Consider the following 6,936-nt stretch of genomic DNA (forward strand, 5'->3'; position numbering starts at 1 on the left):
AGATGTGATAGCTGTAGCCTGAATTTAAATTCTCCTTCCTAGGAAGGAGAGTTTTGTCCTTGTCCACCGCATCAGAAGGGAGAAGGACATGCTGCACCACATGCCCACAACCCTCCCCAGCTGAGAGGAGATGAACCCCACCAAGTCTGCCACTCCATCAGGTCCAAACCTGCATTCTTTGCAGGAGTTTTTGTCAGAAGTTGTGTTGTGACCTTGGGAACCACACCCAGAGCCCCGTGGGGAATCCAGCCCTTCTCATGTTCATCTCTCCTATCACATGTGATTCATGCCTTTCTCAGCTCTCTGGGTGCTCCCATGCTCTGCCGTTGTGTTATAAATGAGTGGCTGTTGGTGTTGGTTGATATTTAATGAAGTCCATGTAATACTCTTCACTTATTTACTTATCCGATCCCAGTCTTAGTACCCAGCCTGGGAAAGTTATCTTGGCTTCTTTAAGCTTTTCCACCATTAGCAATAAAGGTTTTACAGTCTTGGCAAGCTGAGGCTGAAAAGCGAGAGCATGACTTCAAACAGCACTGCTCACAGAGAGGGCTTTAAACTGATATTAAATCACTAAACTGTGCAAACCTAACAGTCCTGTCATAAAGATAATCTGTGAGCAGTTCAGTCCAGGAGGGGCTCTGGTCCTTGGGTTGCAGGTGGAACCTCTGGGCCCCACAAACTACAGAACCCTTTTGGGTAACTCAGCATCAGAGCAGAGAGCCACTCGTGCTGCAGTGCTGGACAAGTCTGCCTGAGTGTCAGGGCTTCCATCTCAAACCTGAGCTGCTCCTCCTGCACCAGTGCAGCAGAGTGGGAAGGGCTGGAGGGGAGCAGCAGTCCCTACAAATCACCCCAGGCAGGGCCATGCCAGGCTCCAGACATGGTGCTGTGATACAATCCAACAGCTCTGCTCTGCACTCAGAGGAGGGAGTGACTAAGAAAACATGCCCTAAATGACCAAAATTATTCCACTCAAAGCCTGGAAGTGTGCATGCTCCAGGACAAGCTTCCATGCCTGCTGTCACCCTGCGTGTGCTGGTGGGAGGAGGGGATCTCACAGATGGGAGCCTCAGTTGGGAGCAGCACACCCTGGGCTGCAGGGGACCATCCCTGCTCTGCTCATGCCCTCCCCAAGCACAGATGGCACAGCAGACCCACACACACAGCTATGGAAACAGGCACTGATGTGCAAATGCACACAAATCTGTACTATCTGCTGCCAAAGCAGCTGTACACAGGCAGGCACCACCACCCAGGCACACAAAGCTGTGCTAAGGGGCTGACAGACCCCCAGAAAGCCCAGTGTGTGGTGGGACACAGACACACAGCCTTACCTGACCCAGGCTTCGAGGGAAGACTTCCCCTCTCCTTGGCTCTACCAGCCTCAAGATGAGCAGTGTTTTTGCAAAAGCTTGGTGAGGAATGTGCTTGGCAGGACCTCTGAATGTTTTAAATATTACAGGATTTCTGCAGTTTAATTTTACAGAATCACAGAATAATTTAGGTTGGAAGGAACCTTTAAAGGTCATCTAGTCCAACGCCCAGTTTGCTCTGAGCTGAGCATTTCCTTTCACTGCTTTTCATGATGCTCTCTGGAAGGAGAGCAGCTGTCTCCGAGGCAGGTTGGGTCCCTGGCAGGATTAACCCTTGAAGGGGGCTGTGATGGGGCTGCCCTGGGACCTTGGCAGCTGCTCCTTGCAGCCCCTCCATGGCACAGGCTGCAGCTGTCAGAAACACTCAGGTTTGCTCCTGGAAGAAACCAGTTGGTAAATGGTGGAGGATATTTCCAGGGGCAGAATGAGGGAAGGGTTGCACTGGGTGCTCCAGCTCTTGGGGCTTTCAGCCTGGGGTTCATCCGAAGCCCATAAATCTGTGGGAAGGAGTGAAGCAGGGCTGGGTTTTAGAGTAACCTCTGAGTGAATTCTTTGCACACCTTTGGGGTGAAGGAATTCAGCTGCATGGTGGACTGTGATGGGAGGGGCTACATGCAGTAAACAGTAGGATTTCAACAGAAAATTAAGAGCCTGGAATGCTGGAGTTGTCTCCACTGCCTCCTCAATGGGTGTGCAACACAGCAGGTCTCCTGTGTGCTCTCCCAGGTGAGAAAGTGCCACTTTAATCCCACACCTTAGAAAATGGTTAAGAGAGGGCTAAAACCCCCCCAGAAGCAAGGATCCCAATGGTTGTTCTTTATCTGTGCTGGAAGTGCTGTAGGGCTGAGTCAGGCATTCTGGGTTTGGCACTGAGGTTTCTCTTTGCTGCTTCTGCCTCGAGCTTTTTTCTCAGTGGCTTGTCCCTGCAAATCAGCTCTGAGTGGATTCCAGGATATGCTTGAGCCAGTGTGCTCCATGTCAGTGGTTAATGGTAAGTAACCCATCAGCAGGATTAATTAAAAAGTGTTTTTAAGGCACAGTGGTGTTTTGGAGAGTCCTGGAAGGGAGCAGAGTATGAGGAGGTACTTTATTGTAATGACTTTCCCGGTCAGTGAGGGGGAGCATGTCCTGTTCCAGCCAGTGCTGACACCTGGCTTGGCAGCAGCTGAGAGGAATTCCTGTCTGACTTGGGATGCTTTCTGTGCTGGGTGTCTGTCCAGGCATCCCCTCAGGCAGCTCTTGTGCTGTTTCTTGCACCCAGAGCAGTTTCTAGGAGAAGCTGGGGAATCACAACAGCTCCCCCAGACCCCTCATCTGGTGTGGGGTCCCCCAGGCTCACAAGGGGTCCCTGGTCTTTGTGAATCCATGGGGTCCCAAGGGACTGCAGGTTCCAGCCAGGCAGAGCTACAGATGGGAGGGGCTGGAGTGGAGCCTGGCAGCAGAGCCCAGGGCTTTGTGTAGCCCAGGACTAAACCCCAGGTTAGGGGTGCCCTCAGGCCTCTGGAAGATTTTGGTCATGATCAGGCAAGCCTGGCATCACTCCAGATCCAAAGCCAGAGTAAGCCTAGGAAATACAGTTCCCAAACCACCTTCTATCCCAGACCTGGGTTAGACTCAGCTCTTCTCCCCTGGGTTTGAACTGGGAGCACTCTGTTGGTCCCAGCAGCCTCTTCCCTCTCCTAGGACACAACTGCAGGTCATGACTGCTGGGTTGTTTGTGCCAAGCTCTCCTCACATAACAAAGCTGACAATGTATTGCCATTTTTATTGGCCTGGCTGGCAATTTTTCAGGTGCTAGGTGTGTTTATGATTGTCAGTGTCACACCTCAGTTTGGAATGGGGAGAGGGATTTTAGACATACCCACACCTTACCATTCCTCCTCCAGCCTCTCTGAGTGGAAGGGACCTGTGCAGTGTGTGGCCTGAGTTCCCCAGCTGGTTGGTGATATTTACATTTAGCCCAGAGGGAACTGGCCAGCCTGGCACATGGAATTGCCTGGCTCAGCAGTGCCACGTTGCTGAGCTGTCCCTGCTGCCTCTTGGTGTTCACGACTATCTGTGCCTGTGTGTGCACTTGAAAGTTTAATAGCAGCAATAGTTGCTTTTGTCAGAGATGATATGCAGGCCATAAACCTTGTTTGCCTTTTTTCCCCCCCTCCTCCCACTAAGATATGAAAGCTGTGGAAAAGGCTCCAAAGCCTGCTGGCTCTTTCAGATGGAAGTTATATAAGGAATATGAAAAGAATGCATTTCATGGTGGCCAAAGGACCTAAAAATACCACTTTCACAGATCTTTGCTTGGATGTGATGAAAAGATTCCACAGCTGGAGATGGTGCTCTCCAGGAAATCATCCCTAGGCTGAGCTGCAGGCACAGAAAGCTCTTGTGTTCAAAAACAATGTAAGGGAAGTTGTGTGTCAAAGGCCAATCCTCAGAGCCACCTCCTGTGACATGGGACATGGCCTGTAGGCTCCAGGGAGCCCAGCAGGATAAAACACAGCCCAAGAGTGGCAAGACCAGTGTTTCAGGGTGATTCCAGCCTGGAGGGACAAGAGGTGAGAGCTGGGATTGAGGATGCCAATTAAGGACAAGGTTGTTTGTGGGACAGATCATGGGGGTTTTTTCCCAAGTGAGCTGAATCCAGCAATAAGAAATCTCCTGTAGGAAGTGCACTGATTTAAGATTAACCAGGTAAAGGGCAACCTTGATAGAGCAGTTCATGGGAAGGAGCCCAGGAGAATTTATTGCTTCAAAGATTTGATATTACATATATGGAATTTTTAGGGTATATACCCAGGTAAAACCAGCCATGAATCACAGCAGAGGAGTCCCAGGGGTCTTTAATTTCAAAAAGAATGAATGAAATCCTTTTCTTTCCCTTGAATGGACTAACCACTCAGTCCTGTGTGTGCTGGGATAACATCCTGTGACTGACTTTGGTTCCCTTGTTCAGGCATTCAGCAGTGGTGCTGGGGCTCTGGATCATCACAGGTGCACAGGTAGTGAGGGCAGGTTATTTGAGATCTGTCCTGTTCTCCCAGGTCCTTGACTCAGAGTGGAGGCAGGCTCTAAATGCTGTCTCCACATAGCCCTCAAACACAGTCTGGATCTCATCCCTGCATCTCATCCCTGCTGACAGTTTCCACCAGCATGACTGTCACTGGGACACCACTGGATGTGCTGATGGGATGGAAAATCAGGCTGCTTCTCATCCCTTGTACCTAGGATAAGACTGCCTACCTCAGCTCTCATCAGAAGCAGGATATGGGGTAAATGAGGGCCAGCTCCTGCAGACCAGAGCTGGAAATGCTGGATGTTGTTCCTTCCCAGAGACCTAATCTTTACAGCCATCTACACCTCTCTCCTCTCTTCCTGTTCTCTTCTTGGGCATGCTACAGCTGAGCACAGGCTCCCGTGGTCAGAAAAGCAGGTCATTGAGAGCCTTCTCTAATTGCCTGTGTATTTCTTCACCTTTACAGCTAGTGATAAATTGATTTTCATTTGATCATCTTACTGTGCCCCATAGGTTCAGTCTGGCTCCCACCTGCTGCCAGCAGTAGGGTGGCTGTGTTTGAAACAAAGGACAATCACCCACCCCAAAGTGCTCAGAAATTACCTTTGAAATACAAGAGGGACATAAAATGAACATGTTTGAAATGTGAATAATATATTTTAGCTTCCTTTGCTTGGCTTTCAGAATGTGGTTACTTCAAGCCTTTAAGCTCCCCAGAATCATGAAAGTAAATATTTATTCTTAGTGTTTGTTTTTCTTTTAATGAAAATTGGGATTGTCATTCAATCTTATGGTTCCAGCACACATGGCTTCAGGACAGACACATTGGGCTTGCCAGGAAATAGTGACAGCTGGCAACAGCATCAAACACTTGTTTGGGCTTTTTTCTCCATACACATATGCTTTGTGCTCAGACCAACAGGGAGGTTAGCCCCTTGATTTAAAATAAATCCTCCCAGAAGAAAGAAATCCATCTGTCTGGGAAAAGTTAGAAAATATTTTTGCATTTATTTTTCTTTTTTTTTCCTTTTTTTTTTTTTTTTTATGAATACAAACTCTTGTGAAGAAATATTCTTCTGTTTCCATTGGAAGGCAGAAACCAGCAAAAATTAATGTACAATATCGAGGAATACTTGGTGCAAATGGACCAAAAAGGATTCCCCACAAAGTATGTCTACATACAGGAAAAAAAAGGTTGCTGCAGTTGGAAAAGACTGCCTGTTATTACAGGGCTGGGGTTGGTTTTTTTTTTTTTGGCATTTAATCTCCCAATTATAAATAATCAATGTGATTTACAAAATAATTTACAGAAAATGATTGGATTCATCATTGCAATAAATTACTTGGTATGATGCCACCAGCATTGGGACCACACAACACCTCTGACACTGCCAGCACGAGGGGTTTCATTCTGCACTGGAAATCAAGGGCCAGACCTGCAGCTCCTCTGGCTGAGCTGGCTCACATTTGTCCCCACCAGAGACCTCTTGGCAGCTGTGGGGCCACCATCCTCATCCTCCTGAGAGGCCAGCAGTGGCTCAGACCTGCTGTGGTGTGGGGCTCTGGGAGCTCCAGCCCTGCTGGCACCTGGAGCAGGAGGGCTCCTTTCCTGCTTTCAGCTGTAAACCAAAGGTCAGATCCACAGGGTTTTGGCACAGGCAGGCACAGAGGAACAGGGACAGGGAGAGAGCAAAGCAGGATGGGCAGACCCAAGGCTGGGGCAGACCCAAGGGGCTTGGCTGAGACAGGGTTATTGCTTGACCTCTGTGGCTTTTCTCTGCAGGACCCCAAGAATTATATTTTTGAGGTTGGTGCTCTCAAACACTCTGAGGCCTGAAGGAGTCATAACGAATTCTTATCGTGTTATGAAGAACTATAAATCTGTTATCAGCCACTCACTCTAAACTGAAGGAGTGGCACTGCACTAGAGAAGTAGATTGTGGCAGTATCTTAGCATTAAGTTGGGTCTGAACTGAGGTCCTGGGTCTCAATGCTCCCAGCACTTAGAGAGCCCAGGACCTTGGTGCAATCTGTGAGGCTCAAACTCCTCTCTCCCCACAGGTCATTCCCCTTCCTACATCTTTCCCCCACTTCCTTCCAAACAGGTATCCAGTGGTCTTCTGACTGCTGACAAGCAATAGTTGGGCCAGTGATATTTTGGGCAGTGCTGCCAGCCTGTAAAGGGGTGACCCCATCCCATTAGCTGGAATCTCTGGAATCCCATGGTTCCTCTGATTGCCAGGAGGCAGTGAGTGGTGCAAGGGAAGGGCCTGGCAGTGGTTTCCTCTCTGAGCATTGTGGTCAGATAGCAGGCATGGCATGGAAATATGAAAACCCCTCAAGAGGCAGAGGGATCCAAATAGTGGAGTATCTTGGTGGGCCAGACTGTGCCCCAGCATCAGCTGAAAAGATTTGTTAGGTCTGGCTGGGGGGCTTAGTGTGGTGGTGGGTGACACCATGCAAAGACATGGGACTAGCCAAGGCTGAGGAGCAGTTCTGGCAGTGCTGCCTGGGCAAACCCCACGTGCTTCACCTGCTGTGAAGCTC

This window comes from Serinus canaria, chromosome 20 (genome assembly GCF_022539315.1).
Source record: "Serinus canaria isolate serCan28SL12 chromosome 20, serCan2020, whole genome shotgun sequence".
In the NCBI taxonomy this organism is placed as follows: Eukaryota; Metazoa; Chordata; class Aves; order Passeriformes; family Fringillidae; genus Serinus; species Serinus canaria.